We start from the raw sequence: 14,668 nt of genomic DNA on the forward strand, positions 1-14,668 counted from the left end.
TTGATTTTCTCAAAGAACCAGCTCTTGGTTTCATTGATTCTTTGAATTGTTTTATTTGTTTCTAATTGATTGATTTCAGCCCTGAGTTTGATTATTTCCAGCCATCTACTCCTTTTTGGTGTGTCTGCTTCTTCTTTTTCTAGGGTTTTTAAGTGGGCCATTAAGTTGTTTGAATGAGCTGTCTCGAATTTCTTCTTGAAGGCACTTAGTGCTATGAACTTTCCTCTTAGCACTGCTTTCATTGTGTCCCACAAGTTAGGGTATGTTGTGTCTTCATTTTCATTGAGTTCTACAAAGGCTTTAATTTCTTTCTTTATTTCTTCCCTGACCCAGCTGTCATTTAGTAACAAGTTGTTCGGTTTCCATGAGTGTGTAGGCTTTTTGCTATTTCTGTTGTTGTTGAAGTCCAGCTTTATTCCATGGTGATCAGACAGGATACAAGGGATTATTTCAGTCTTTTTGTATCTGTTGAGGCTTGCTTTGTGACCAACTATATGGTCTATTTTGGAGAAGGTTCCATGAGGTGCTGAGAAGAAGGTAAATTCTTTTGTGTTTGGGTGTAAAGTTCTGTAAATGTCTGTGAGGTCCATTTGATTCATGACCTCTGTCAGAGATATTGTTTCTTTGTTTAATTTCTGTTTTGTTGACCTGTCCTTTGTTGAGAGTGGGGTGTTGAAGTCTCCCACTATTAATGTGTGGGGATCTATATGTGGTTTAAATTTTATCAATGTTTCTTTTACAAATGTGGGTGCTCTTGTATTTGGGGCATAGATGTTCAGGATTGTGATGTCTTCCTGGTGGAATTTTCCCTTGATGAGTATGAAGTGTCCTTCCTCATCTCTTTTTATTAATTTTGGTTGAAAGTCTATTTTATCAGATATTAGAATGGCTACTCCTGCTTGTTTCTTGGGTCCATTTGCTTGGAAAGTCATCTTCCAACCTTTCACCCTGAGGTAATGTCTATCTTTGTGTCTTAGGTGTGTTTCTTGTATGCAACAGATTGCTGGGTTTTGTTTACGTATCCATTCTGTTAATCTGTGTCTTTTTACTGGAGAGTTGAGTCCATTGATGTTGAGAGAGATTAATGACCAGTGGCTGTTAGATCCTTTGATTTTGATGTTGGCTGTGGTAATAAGGTTGTGTGCTTGTTGCTTTTTGTTTTGCTGTAGTAAGGTTAATTATTTCCTGTGTTTTCTTGACAGAAGCTAATTTTCTTGGGTTGTATTTTTCCTTCCAGTGTCTTCTGTAATGCTGGATTTGTGTGTAGGTATTGTTGAAATTTGTTTTTGTCATTGAATATCTTGTTTTCTCCGTCTATGAGGACTGAGAGTTTTGCAGGGTATAGTAGCCTGGGTTGACATCTGTGTTCTCTTAGGGTCTGCATGATATCTGTCCAGGCCCTTCTGGCTTTCATAGTTTCTGTTGAAAAGTCAGGTGTGATTCTAATGGGTTTGCCGTTATATGTTACTTGGCCTTTTTCCCTTGCAGCTTTTAGTATTTTTTCTTTGTTCTGTATACTTGCTGTTTTGATTATTATGTGGCGGGAGGATTTTCTTTTCTGGTCAAATTTGTTGGGTGTTCTGTAGGCCTCATGTATCCTTATTGGCTTCTCCTTTAACTTGGGGAAATTTTCTTCAATGATTTTGTTGAAAATATTTTCTGGGCCTTGGAGAAGGGAGTCTTCTTTTTCCTCTATTCCTATTATTCTTAGGTTTTGTTTTTTCATATTGTCTTGGATTTCTTGGACGGTCTGTGTCAGGAATTTTTTGGATTTAACATTTTCTTTGACAGATACATCGATTTCTTCCATTGTATCTTCTACACCTGAGATTCTTTCTTCCATTTCTTGTATTCTGTTGGTTATGCTTACCTCTGTAGTTCCTGTTTTCTTCCCTAAATTTTTCCTCTCCATTATTTCCTCCATTTATGTTTTCTTTAATTTTTCCAGTTCTATCTTCAGGTCTTGAGTTGTTTTGTTTACTTCCTTCACTTGTCTGCTTGTATTTTCCTCTTTTTCTTTTAGTTCCTTCAACTCTGTCTCTTTGATTTCTTTCAGTGATTTAATTATTTCTTCTCTGAAGGCCACAAGCTGTTTGGCTGCATCTTCCCGTATTTCTTCACGGATGGCCCTAATCTGCTTGTCTTTATCTTCCTCCATTTCTTTACGGATAGCCATGATCTGTTTGGTTTTATCTTTCTCTAATTCTTTACGTATTTTATCTGTTTCCTCTATTATTCTCCTCATCAACATAGATGTAAGGTCATCGTCTTGATTTTCTATTATGCTGCATTGTTCAGGGCTGTTCGCCGCTGGATGGCTGGGTTCTGGAGATGCCATATTGCTCTGTCTTTTGTTGGTTGAGCCTTTACGCTGACCTCTACCCATTGGGCTGATTTAGGTGTTGGCTGTTAGTTTCTGTGCTTCCTGGAGTCCTGAGGTAGGGAGTATCCCCTTGGCCGGAAGATGATTTTTCCTGAAGGAGTCCTTCTCTGCTTTTTGGTTATGGTCACTGTATGGCCAGTGTTTCTCCGGAGTTGCCACTGCTCACCTCAGGTTTATAGCCCTGAGTAGTAGCTGTGGTCTATGTTAGGCAGGGGGGGATCTCCTCTTACCCATAAAATTTCTCAAGACAGCTGCCCCACTGCTGGGTTTCTTGTTATAAATTTAGTGTGCTGCTGCTCACTAAATTTCCATGTACAGTCCTCTTGAAGAGACTGCTGATTCCCTAGCTGTGGGGTTTTCTCCCAACAGGGAAACTCAGTCTGTTATCCTGGGGCGCACAGTTCTGTCTGAGAAAGTGGGAGGTGCACTCAGCAAGTCTCTGGGCCAAAGGCTGATTGTTCTGCTCTGGACCTGGAGAATGTGCACCTAGGTTGAGTTGGCGCCTGTGGGCACTGCTCTGGTCTGGAGGCTGGGTGCCTCACTCTGGACCAGAAGCTGTGTGTCTCTGTCTGGGATGGCGGCTGTAGGCACCGTTCTGGTCCAGACGCTGTGGGTGCAGCCCCCCTGAAGGATAAGGGATTCCTACAGTTTTGGCAGTCCAGCCAGGGACAACTGGCCGATCCCTGGCACAGTATCTGAGGGCTGCTGTAATGGCTCTCTGGCTTTTGTAGGTTTGAGAATGCAGCTGTGTGTCCCAGTGCCCCAGGGGAACGCAACAATGGCGGCAGAGCACAGCGCTCCTGCCTGCACTAGAGTCTGCGTGAGTCCAGGAAGTGTTTTGGTGCTGGGTGTCCTAAGCGTTAGAGCTGCTGACCCCCTCCACTGGGGGTTTCCTCCTGCCAGAGACACGCAGTCTGGTGCCCTGGTGCCCTGGTGCCCACAGTTCTATCTGAGGAGGCGAATCACGTGCGCAGGCAGGGCTCTGTACAGGCAGGCGCCTTTGTCCTGGCTCTGGGTCCGGGCTGGCTCCTGGGGCACCTGCGGAACCCGAGGAACCCGAGTCTTTTCCAGGGGATGTCTGGGTAACCTGGGGTCGGTCCCAATTGTTTCCTGCTCCGTGGGGTTATCTCTCGACTGGGAAATCCAGTCTATGGTGTTGTGGGCCCACAGTTCAGTCTGGGACCATGACCAGATTGCGCTGGTGGGTAGCTCTGGGCTGGCGACCAAGTGCCTGGTGGAACGGGGATCTCTTCCGCGGTTTAGCTGGGTGAGTTAAAGCTGATGGAATCCCCCACCGTGGGGTATCCTCTCACCTGAGAAACACAACCACTTTTGTTTTATGGCCGCGAGTTCTGATTGCTGGTCACTGTGCCAATCCTGCTGTGCTGCTCCTCAGAATGAGAGTCCTCCCGGCGCCGCCATCTTGCCCCTCCCCCAATTTTTTTTTCTTTTAATTGATTACAGTTTATTCACTTTGTATCCCAGTTGCAGCCCCCTCCCTTGGCCCCTCCCAATCCTGCTGTCCCTCCTGTTGAGTGTATTAAATTAAATAAAATTATATTTTCACTTTACATCCCCATGGTGATCCCTCCTTCCTCTGCTCTTAGTCCACCATCACCCTTCTCTTTACCTTCTCTCTCTACTGCCAGAAAAGGGGAGTCCTCATTTCTTCTTTCATCCGTCCAAAACACATCAAGTCACATCAGGACTGAGCATATCCTCATCCACTGAGGCCAGGCCAGGCAGCCCTGACAGGGGAAAGTGATCTAAAAGCAGGCAATAGAGTTAATATTAGAAAATGTTCCCCTCCAGTTGCCACTTAACCACCTGGACCAAGGCACCCATAAAACATATGAGTTCAAGAAGCCTAGGTCCAGACCATGTTTGCTCATTAGTTGATGTCTCATTTTTTGTAAGCCTTCCCTGGGTCTGGGTTACTTGTCTCTGTTGGTCATGTGACATCCTGTCCCCTCCAGTTTTTTCCATCTTTCCCCCAGTATTTCCATAAGACCCCTGGAAGTCCATCCCATGCTTACTTGCAAGTTCCAGCATCTGTCTTCTTTGGCTGCTGGGTGGATCCTCTCAGATAATAGGCATGTCTAGGCTCTACATGCACAGCAAAAGAATATTTACAATTTCATTGGCCGACTCTCTAGTGTAAACTGGGTCTTAGGTTGCCTCTATTATTGGTTCTCCTTTTTCCACATCCTCACCAGCATGTGTTGTCACTTGAGGTTTTGATCTTAGCCATTTGAGTGGTGTGTGATGGAATCTTAGAGTCATTTTGATTTCCACTTCTCTGATGGCTAAGGACTTTGATCATCTCTTTAAGTGGCTCTCAACCATTCAAGATTCCTGTTATGAAATCACAGTTTAGCTCTGAACCCCACTTTTAAATTGGATTTTTTGATTTGTTGGTATTTAGTTTATTAAGTTCTTTGTATAGTTTAGATATTAGCTCTCTTTCTGATGTAGGGTTAGTGAAGATGTTTTCCCAATCTGTTGGCTGCTTTTGTGTCCTATTGGTTGTACCCTTTGACTTACAGATGCTTTTCAGTTTCCTGAGCTCCCATTTATTAATTGTTAATCTTAGAGCCTGTGATGTTTTTTTATTGTCTCCTGTGTTAACGAGTTCCAGACTTTTCTCCACCTTGTCTTCTAATAATTTAGAATCTATGGTTTTATGTTAAGGTCTTTGATCTACTTGGACTCCAGGGTAATACAAAGGGGTCTATTTGCACTTTTCTGCATGATATTTAGTTATACCAGCACCATTTGTTGAAGATGCTGTGTTTTTTCCATTGTATGGGTTTGGCTTGTTCGTTAAAAATAAAGTTCCAGTAGGAGTATGGGTTTATTTATATGTCTTTATTTCAATTGTATAGAATTGGTCTGCTATCAAAGGTGTTTTATTTTTCTATATGAAGTTAATGTTTTCTCTTTCAAGGTCTGTAAATAATTGTGTTGAAATGTTGGTACAAAATGGGATTGAATCTGTAGATTGCATTTGTTAAGAATCCTGTTTTACTATGTTAATCCTACTTTTCCATGAGTTTGGGAGATCTTTCCATCTTCTGATATCTTCCTCAGTTTCTTCCTTTAAAGACCTGAAATTCTAGTCATAGAGGTCTTTCACTTGCTTGGTTAGAGTTACAACAAAATATTTTATATTGTTGGTGGCTACTGTTCAGGATGTTGTTTCCCAAATTTCATTCTCAGCCCATTTTTCATTTGTATACAGAAGAGCTAATTATCTTTTTAATCAATTGTGTTCCAAGCCACTTTGTGGGAGGTGTATATCAACTGTAAGAATTCTCTGGAGGAATTTCTTGGGTCACTTATGTATACTAGTAAATCCTCTTTGAATAGTGATACTTTGACTTCTTCCTTTCCAAGGATTGGGTTTTCTCAGCCCCGATCTCAGGTTGGGGTACAGACAATGTGGTCTGTGGCAGATTCTGCTGGATGCCTCCTGCCTCCTCCAAAGAGGGAGTAGGGATTTTGAGCTGGGCGCGCAGCTGAAATCCGTGCGCTGCAGGAGCTCAATTGTGATGGCGGCAGGTACCCGTGGTCGGAGAGACCTTCCAGGGAAAGACTGGGTGACCCGTGACCAGTCTGGCAACTTTCCCTCCCCGTGGCGTTTTTTTTTTGTGACTGGGACTCTTAGCCTCAGGCACCCTTGTGCCCACTAATCAGCCTGGGAAAGTGATCGGGACAAGCAGGCTTGCGGCACCAGCCCGGAGACCCAAAGCCTGCGTTAGCTGGGTTCTCTTCCGGGTTCTGGCTGGGCAGCCGAGAGTGGACCCGACCGATTCCCACGCCGTGGGAGCCTCCCCTCACCTGGGAAACACGATAGATCGCTGTTGTTTTAGGGCCCAGAGTTCAGTCTCCTGGTTGCTGCATGGAGTGTGTTGTCCCGCTTCTCAGACATGGTGTTCTCCCAGTGCCGCCATCTTGGCCCCTCCTCTATAAGGGTTCTTTTGTACTTATGAAGAATATTGTAAGAACTCAGAGGTTTACAACAGCAGTCACATTCACAAATTTTTGTACAGTATGAATAATACTTAATTTGCAAAGTGAACCATGAGAAGCAGAAAAATTTTCAAATTCCTAGTATTCATAAGTATTTTCTGCAGTGTGAGTTTGCTGGTGCATTCTCACTGAAATTGCAAAACCAATTAACAGTTATATTGTATCACATTCAGAAAAATCTACTCAAAGTGAAAACTACTACAAAACTTCTAGTTGTTGTTGGAGAAAGAGAGGTACATTGTTTCTTTCAATATCCCTATGCTCATATGGCTTGGAACCATTGTGACATATGATATACATATTTAAATTAAAAGAATAATAAGAGATTTCCATATTGAATTAACACAGTTTGAATTTAGTTCATCATAGACATGTGATATATTGATTAAGATTTCTCCACAACAATATTCTTGACTCTCATAAGCTGCTCCTTTCACTAAATTTTACAATGTTACTTCAAGAATATGAGTAACACTATTTGTACAATGAAATGTTTGCTTATTAGAAGGTTTTAGCAATGTACTGTTCACCTATTCAATTAGTATACTTCTTAAAATATCTGAGTAGATAGAATGAGACTAAACAGATTTGAAGTTCAACTGAGTAGATATAATGTCCATATGATTCAAATGATATTATCTGTTACAGCATTATTATAGTGTCTTCTTTCTTAGGGTAGTGCCTTGCAAACATAAACCAGATACCTGACATTGAAGTACATGGAATTGTGATATTTTAATGATCATCAGTACACGTAAAGCAGTGCTGTTTTTACACTGTTACTTTTCTTTAAAACTTCTAGGACACAGCCAAGTGTGCTGGTACATGCCTTTAATCCAAGCACTCATGGAGGCAGAAGCAGGCAGATAAGTGTGATTTTGAGGTCAGGCTGGTCCACCAAGTAAGTCTAAGATAGCCATGGCTACACAGAAAAAAAAAACTGTTTCAAAAACAAAAATGAAATGCAGCCAACAAACAAAAAATAAAAAAAAAAACTTCCAGGACACATTAAAATTTCTTAAGAGGCAAATCTGTATCAGTGTGCACATAAAATTACCTCCTATTACTTGTAGAACTTTGAAAATGTTCTTCAATATTATGGTCTTCCCAGTTGTAGCCTAAAATATAGTACCAGAAAATATATATTATTGGAAATAACATATTATTATTAAGGCAAAACTTAAATCACTATCTTCAGTGACTCTTAGAATCATGCCTAATTTATTCACCTCATTCCTCCTCATTCTCAATTGGAATTACAGAAGAGGATCAATGACAAAATAAGAGTTGTCTCCTTATTTTAAAAATGAAAGAAAATTCACAGTCTTACCTATAGCAGTGAGATTGTTGTAAGTCTCTAGCATCACATCTTTGTAGAGTTGCTTCTGGGAAGGTTCCAGCAAAGCCTTGTGGCTGAATTCCACAAGCACATCATTGTAGGTCACTGAATTCTAAAATAGACCACACATGTGTACAACAGAAACAGTGGCAACAATATAAATTGGCAACATATTCATATAATTCTAGTGCTTCTTCCATTTATTTTCTGACACATAAGTGCTAATGTTAGACAGTTGGGTGCTGTGCATCAGGTCAAAGAGGGGAGAAGGAAAAGCCTAAAGATTAGATTGTAAGAAAAACAAAAGCTGTGCCTTGAAGACCTTTCTTACAGGAGTTTCAGCAGTTTATAAGACTGCTGAAGTAGCCAACAGTTGGGTTCTTGAATGATCTATGAATTGTGTTTGCTTATTTGGGCAAGTTGGCCAGGACTCTGTCATGAGACAGGTAGAAGGCAAAAACACAGTCACGATATTTTCTCTTGCAACAAATGAGATGTGGCAAACAGGGGACACTGACCAAATGGGTGACATCAGTGAAACATGGTACTGATTATCGTGTTTTGACCAAGCCTTAGGGATATGGCATATCAGTATGTGAAAAGGGAAGCTTGTATATTTGTGGAAGGGAAAGAGGACTACAGTGAATAGATGGATAAAAATGATGTGAGGTGGCAAGCAACAATTATAGCTGATAACATCATATTTCTGAGTGAAGAGACAAAAGAAAAGTCATAAAACAGATGACTCTTTTTTGATAGTTGTTTGGTTCACTCTCCTTTCCAAATCATGTATAATCTACAGTTTAAAAATAAAGATTAAATGTTTTATATTAAAAAAATAAGTGCTAATGTTATCACTGAGTTCTTTTAGAAGAAAAGTGAATAATGAGGTTTGTGTCATATCTGAACTCTTTGAATAGGATAGAGTCTTGGAATAGATGTGCCAATTAATGTGGACAAAGACAGAGAGAAGAGAGCAAAATAGAGAAAGACACAGAGACACAGACTTAGAGAGAGAAACAAACAGATGAAAAGTACTGAGTACACATCAGAGAAATTTATGAACTAACTGCAAAAAATGGACAAGCTGGATATATTCACTCATGCCTTTAATTCCATCACCCAGGATTCAGAGGCAGGTGTATCTTATTGAGTTGGATGTCAGCATGATCTATGCAAAGAGTTCCAGGACAGCCAGACCTATAATAAGACAGAGCCTTCCCTAAAAGTCAATAAAAAAAACATAGAAGATAGAAAGAAATCAGAGGTCTTTACAGAAGCTCCTACAAGGAATTATACATTCACTCCAGTTCTATATTCATCTTCCAGTAACCTGCAGTGCTCCAGCTTAAACTTTGACATTAATAAGATCTTACTAAAAGGGAATACATGTTTAAACAGGTAAAAATAGAAAGATGAAAATATAAGCAATGTAAATGCTGATCATATATAAGAAACATAAGGCAGGAGAGATGGCTCAGGAGTGAGGAGCTCTTGCTGCTCTTGGAAACTTTCTGCTCTTGGGCTCAATTGTCAGTGTTTACACGGGACCCACTACTATTAATTGCTCTAAGTTCATGAGATCTGAGGCCATCTTCTGACTACTGTGAGGAGCAAGCACACAAGAACTTCATATTCATTCACACCAGGGAAAATACTCATATTAAGTAAAAATTAAAAACAGATTCCAGATGGCAGGGCTGATTGCACACTGTTTGGCCTGTTGGTTAGCAGAGACTGCACAGTGACTGATAGTTGGAACTACAGGCCCCAAAACAGCACTGACTGTGTTTCCCAGGTGAGAGGAAACTCAATGGTGAGGGAAACAATTGGGTCCAACCTCAGAGCACCCAGCTAATCCCTGGAAAAGTTCCTGGGCTGTTGCAGGAGGAATAATATTTTCAAGCAAATGGACCCAAGAAGCAAGCAGGAGTAACAATTCTAATATCTAACAAAACAGACTCTCAACCAAAATTAATTGAAGGAGATGAGGATGGATACTTCATACTCATCAAAGGAAAATTCCACCAAGATGTCATCTCAATTCTAAGCAACTATGTCCCAAATACTAGGGCACCTACATTTGTAAAAGAAACATTAATAAAACTTAAAGAACATATCAATTCCCACACATTAAACCTCAATATCATCAAAGGACAGATCAATGGAACAGAGCCTAAACTGAGAGATGACACTAATGGATGTCATGAATCAAATGGACTAAACAGATATCTATGGAAATTTTCACCCAAACAGAAAAGAATATACCTTATTTTCAGCACCTTACAGACCCTTCTCGAAAACTATCCTTACAGTAGTTCCCAAAACAGGTCTCAACAGATACAGCAAGATTGAAATAATATCTTGTATCCTATCAGACTGTGATGGATGAAAGATGGACCTCAACAATAACAGAAATAACAAAAAGCCCACACACACATGGAAACCGAACAACTCCCTACTCAATGAAATCTGGGTCAGGGAAGAAATAAAGAAAGAACTTCCTACAATTGAATGAAAATGAAGTCACATCATAACAAAACTTATGGGATGAAATGAAAACAATCCTAAGAGGAGATTTAATAGCACTAAGTGCCTTCATAAGTTATTGGAGACATTCCATACAACCGACTTAATGGCATGTCTGAAAGCCCTAGGAGAAAAGAAGCAGACACACACAACAGGACTATACCACTAGGAATAACCAAATTCAAGGCTGAAATAAAAAAATTAAAAACAAAGAGAATAATTCAAAGAATAAATGAAACCAAGAGCTAGTTCTTTGAGAAAATAAAAAACATAGACAAACTCTTAGCCAAGCTAAGTAAATGGCAGAGAGACACTACCCAAAACAACAAAGTATGAAAGGAAGAGGGAGATATAACAGACACTGAGAAAATCCAAAGAAACTTTAACTTTTATGTCAAAGCCTATATGCCACAAAATATGAAAATCTAAATGAAATATACAATTCTTCACTTACTAAAGTTGAATCAAGATCAGGTAAAGATATTAAATAGTACCCCCTTCCCTCATCTCCTCTCAGTCCTATCCACGCTCCTTCTTCTCCCCCCTATGCCCTTGCTCTAGTCTCCTAAAAGGGGAGGAACTCCTTCCCTTCTGCCTGACCCTAGCTTATCAGGTCTCATCAAGGATGGTTGCATCATCTTTCTCTGAGCCTCATAAGGCTGCTCCCCCAGGAGGAGGTGATCAAAGAGATGAGTTCATGTCATAGAATAAATCACAGAAAAACAAGTTTTAAATTAAAAATAAATTAAATGTGAACAAAATAAACACAAAGTTTCAAAAAACAAACAAACAAAAGAAAAACAGCAGTTAGGATGAATGTTACACACCTGCAGTTCAATGACTCAGAAAGCTCAAACAGTGTTAGTGTCATGAATATATCCCTTCCATGGAATCCTAAGTAAATAAATAAACTCTCTGCCAAATTTTAAATGCAAGATGTGGATGAAGAGGAACATAACGGGAGGGGCCAAGATGGCGGCACCGGGATAACACCGTGTCTGAGAAGCGGGACAACACACTCCGTGCAGCGACCAGGAGACTGAGCTCTGGGCCCTAAAACAACAGTGATCCATCATGTTTCCCAGGTGAGGGGAGGCTCCCACGGCGTGGGAATCGGTCGGGTCCACTCTCGGCTGCCCAGCCAGAACCCGGAAGAGAACCCAGCTAACGCGGGCTTTGGGTCTCCGGGCTGGTGCCGCAAGCCTGCTTGTCCCGATCACTTTCCCAGGCAGATTGGTGGGCACAAGGGTGCCTGAGGTTGAGAGTCCCAGTCGCAAAAAAACCCCACGGGGAAGGAAAGTTGCCAGACTGGTCACGGGTCACCCAGTCTTTCCCTGGAAGGTCTCTCCGACCACGGGTACCTGCCGCAATCACAATAGAGCACACACCACGCACGGATTGCAGCTGCGCAGCTGTGTGTCCAGCTCAAAATCCCTACTCCCTCTTCGGAGGAGGCAGGAGGCGTCCAGCAGAATCTGCCACAGACCACATTGTCTGTACCCCAACCCGAGATCGGGACTGAGAAAACCCAATCCTTTCAGGCACTCCCCCAAACGCCGCCATAACCCTGCCACAGCGGAGCAGAAGGATAAAGAGTTGCACAGCGGCTTCACAGTGCTGGAACTCCAGTGCTGCCAGCCGCTCCTAGCAAACAAACTACAGCTCGGGATCTGGGACTGTGGTCATTCTACACGTCCTGAGATTATCCTGGGTCCAGCGCAATAAGGTCTAGCAGCAAGTTCTATCACCGGCGCCCCCCCCCCGGCCCCTGGCAGAGAAATGCCGGCTCAGGGCTCAGGATCCGACTGAGAAGCCCCAACCCCTGCTGGTACTCCCATGAGAGCACCTCCATAAGCTTGCCCTAGCAGAAGAGAAGGTCAGAGGGGAAGGACAGAGAGGCAGCCTGCCAAGGACACAGCACCCTCTCTCCAGCTCACCCAGCGATCCCTAGCAGAGAAACCCAAGCTCTGGATCTGAGGACACTCAACCCTACCTGGTACTCTCTTGGGATCAGCAAACGTAGATTCTACTGCTAGGCTGCTTCTGGCAGAGAGATCTGGGCCCGGGATGTGGGATTGAGTACACACATCCTAACTCTTTCCCGTGCCACCCAGGGACCAGTCAACATAACCCCTCCTGGCAGAGGGAAAGGACAAAGAGGCAGCACACAGGAAAGGAGGACACCGAGTCCTACGGCCACAGTGTCACAGAGCTGACTGTTAGCCTACCCGTGCACTTCTGCAGCAGGACCAAAACAGAGACCAAAACATCAACAGACTCAACTCCCCAATTAAAAGACATAGACTAACAGAATGGTTGCGGAAACAGGATCCATCATTCTGTTGCATCCAAGAAACACACCTATGCAACAAAGATAAACACTACCTCAGAGTAAAGGGCTGGAAAAATGTCTTTCAAGCAAATGGTTCCAGAAAACAAGCGGGAGTAGCCATCCTAATATCTAATAAAATAGACTTTCAACCCAAGTTAATCAAAAAAGATAAGGACGGCCACTATATTCTCATCAAAGGAAAAAACCACCAAGAGGACATCACAATTTTGAATATCTATGCCCCAAATACAAGAGCACCTACATTCGTAAATGAAACAATCTTAAAGCTTAAATCACACATTGATCCTAAAACCCTAATAGTGGGAGACTTCAACACTCCATTCTCACCAAGGGACAGATCAACTAGACAGAAAACAAATAGGGAAATAAAAACACTTACAGAGACCCTAAATCAAATGGACCTAATAGACATCTACAGATCTTTTCATCCAATCTCAAAAGAGTATACCTTCTTTTCAGCACCGCATGGAACCTTCTCCAAAATAGACCATATAGTTGGTCATAAAGCAAGCCTCAACAGATAAAAAAAGATTGAAATAATCCCTTGTATTCTATCTGACCACCAAGGACTAAAGCTGGACCTCAACAACAACAGAAATAACAAAAAGCCGACATGAACATGGAAACTGAACAACTTGTTACTTAATGACAGCAGAGTTAAGGAAGAAATAAAGAAAGAAATTAAAGACTTCCTAGAATTCAATGAAAATGAAGGCACAACATACCCAAATTTATGGGACACATTGAAAGCAGTGCTCAGGGGAAAATTTATAGCACTAAGTGCCTGCAAGAAGAAATTCGTAACATCATATACAAACAACTTAATGGCCCAACTGAAAACCCTAGAAAAAAAAAGAAGCAGATACACCCAAGAGGAGCAGATGGCTGGAAATAATCAAACTCAGGGCTGAAACCAATCAATTAGAAACAAATAAAACTATTTAAAGAATCAATGAAACAAAAAGCTGGTTCTTTGAGAAAATCAACAAGATAGACAAACCCTTAGCCAAACTAACTAAAAAGCAGAGTGAATCTATCCAAATCAACAAAATCAGAGATGAAAAGGATGACATAACTACAGACACAGAGGAAATTCAAATAATCTTTAGGTCATACTACAAAAGCCTATATGCCACAAAATTTCAAAACCTAAATGAAATGGACAATTTTCTTGATAGATTCCATCTTCCAACATTAAGTCAAAATCAGGTAGAAAGACTGAACAGCCCTATATCCCTCCAAAAAATTGAAGCAGTAATTCACAGTCTCCCCTCCAAAAAAAGCCCTGGGCCAGATGGTTTCAGCGCGGAATTCTACCAGACCTTCAAAGAAGTGCTCACACCAATTCTCCTCAAACTGTTCCACAAAAATAGAAACAGAAGGTACATTACCAAACTCATTCTATGAAGCAACAGTCACCCTGATACCTAAACCACACAAAGACCCAACAAAAAAAGAGAACTTCAGACCTATCTCTCTTATGAACATTGACGCAAAAATACTCAATAAAATACTTGCAAACCGAATCCAAGAACACATCAAAGATATCATCCACCACGACCAAGTAGGCTTCATCCCAGGCATGCAAGGGTGGTTCAACATACGGAAATCCATCAATGTAATCCACCACATAAACAAACTGAAGGAGAAAAACCACATGATCATCTTAGATACTCAGGGAGATTTACACATCAAAAATATACCCAGGATTATTTAAGTAAAAACAGCAGGTCACTCTTCAGTGACAATGTCCTAAATGGAATACCTCAGAGAATGAGAAAGATAGGAAGAGTAGGTCAAAAAGATAAAAGCTGCAGTGGGAGGTCTGTTACAACATCTCAAATCATTTAATTTTACCAATGAAGACTCTGGATCTTAATGCTAGGGTGAAAGCCAGCTAGCTTAGAGAGGCAGACAAATCACCAGTTGACAATCTCAGGCCTAGGTCCCAGGATGAATCCCTTTCTCACAGGCCATCTAAAACAACCTCCTCATGACTAAATTTCTTCCCACTTCCAGGGTCTCTCTCTAT

At 41.5% G+C, this 14,668-nt stretch overlaps 1 pseudogene; it reads left to right on the forward strand.

The window, feature by feature from the left end:
- LOC129681271 (single-stranded DNA-binding protein, mitochondrial-like) overlaps positions 1-8,490 on the forward strand; it is a 31,552-nt pseudogene extending 23,062 nt beyond the window's left edge.
- Positions 8,491-14,668: the final 6,178 nt, after the last annotated feature.

The sequence above is a fragment of the Psammomys obesus genome, unplaced genomic scaffold (genome assembly GCF_907164565.1).
Source record: "Psammomys obesus unplaced genomic scaffold, mPsaObe1.curated_primary_1811, whole genome shotgun sequence".
Lineage (NCBI taxonomy): Eukaryota > Metazoa > Chordata > Mammalia > Rodentia > Muridae > Psammomys > Psammomys obesus.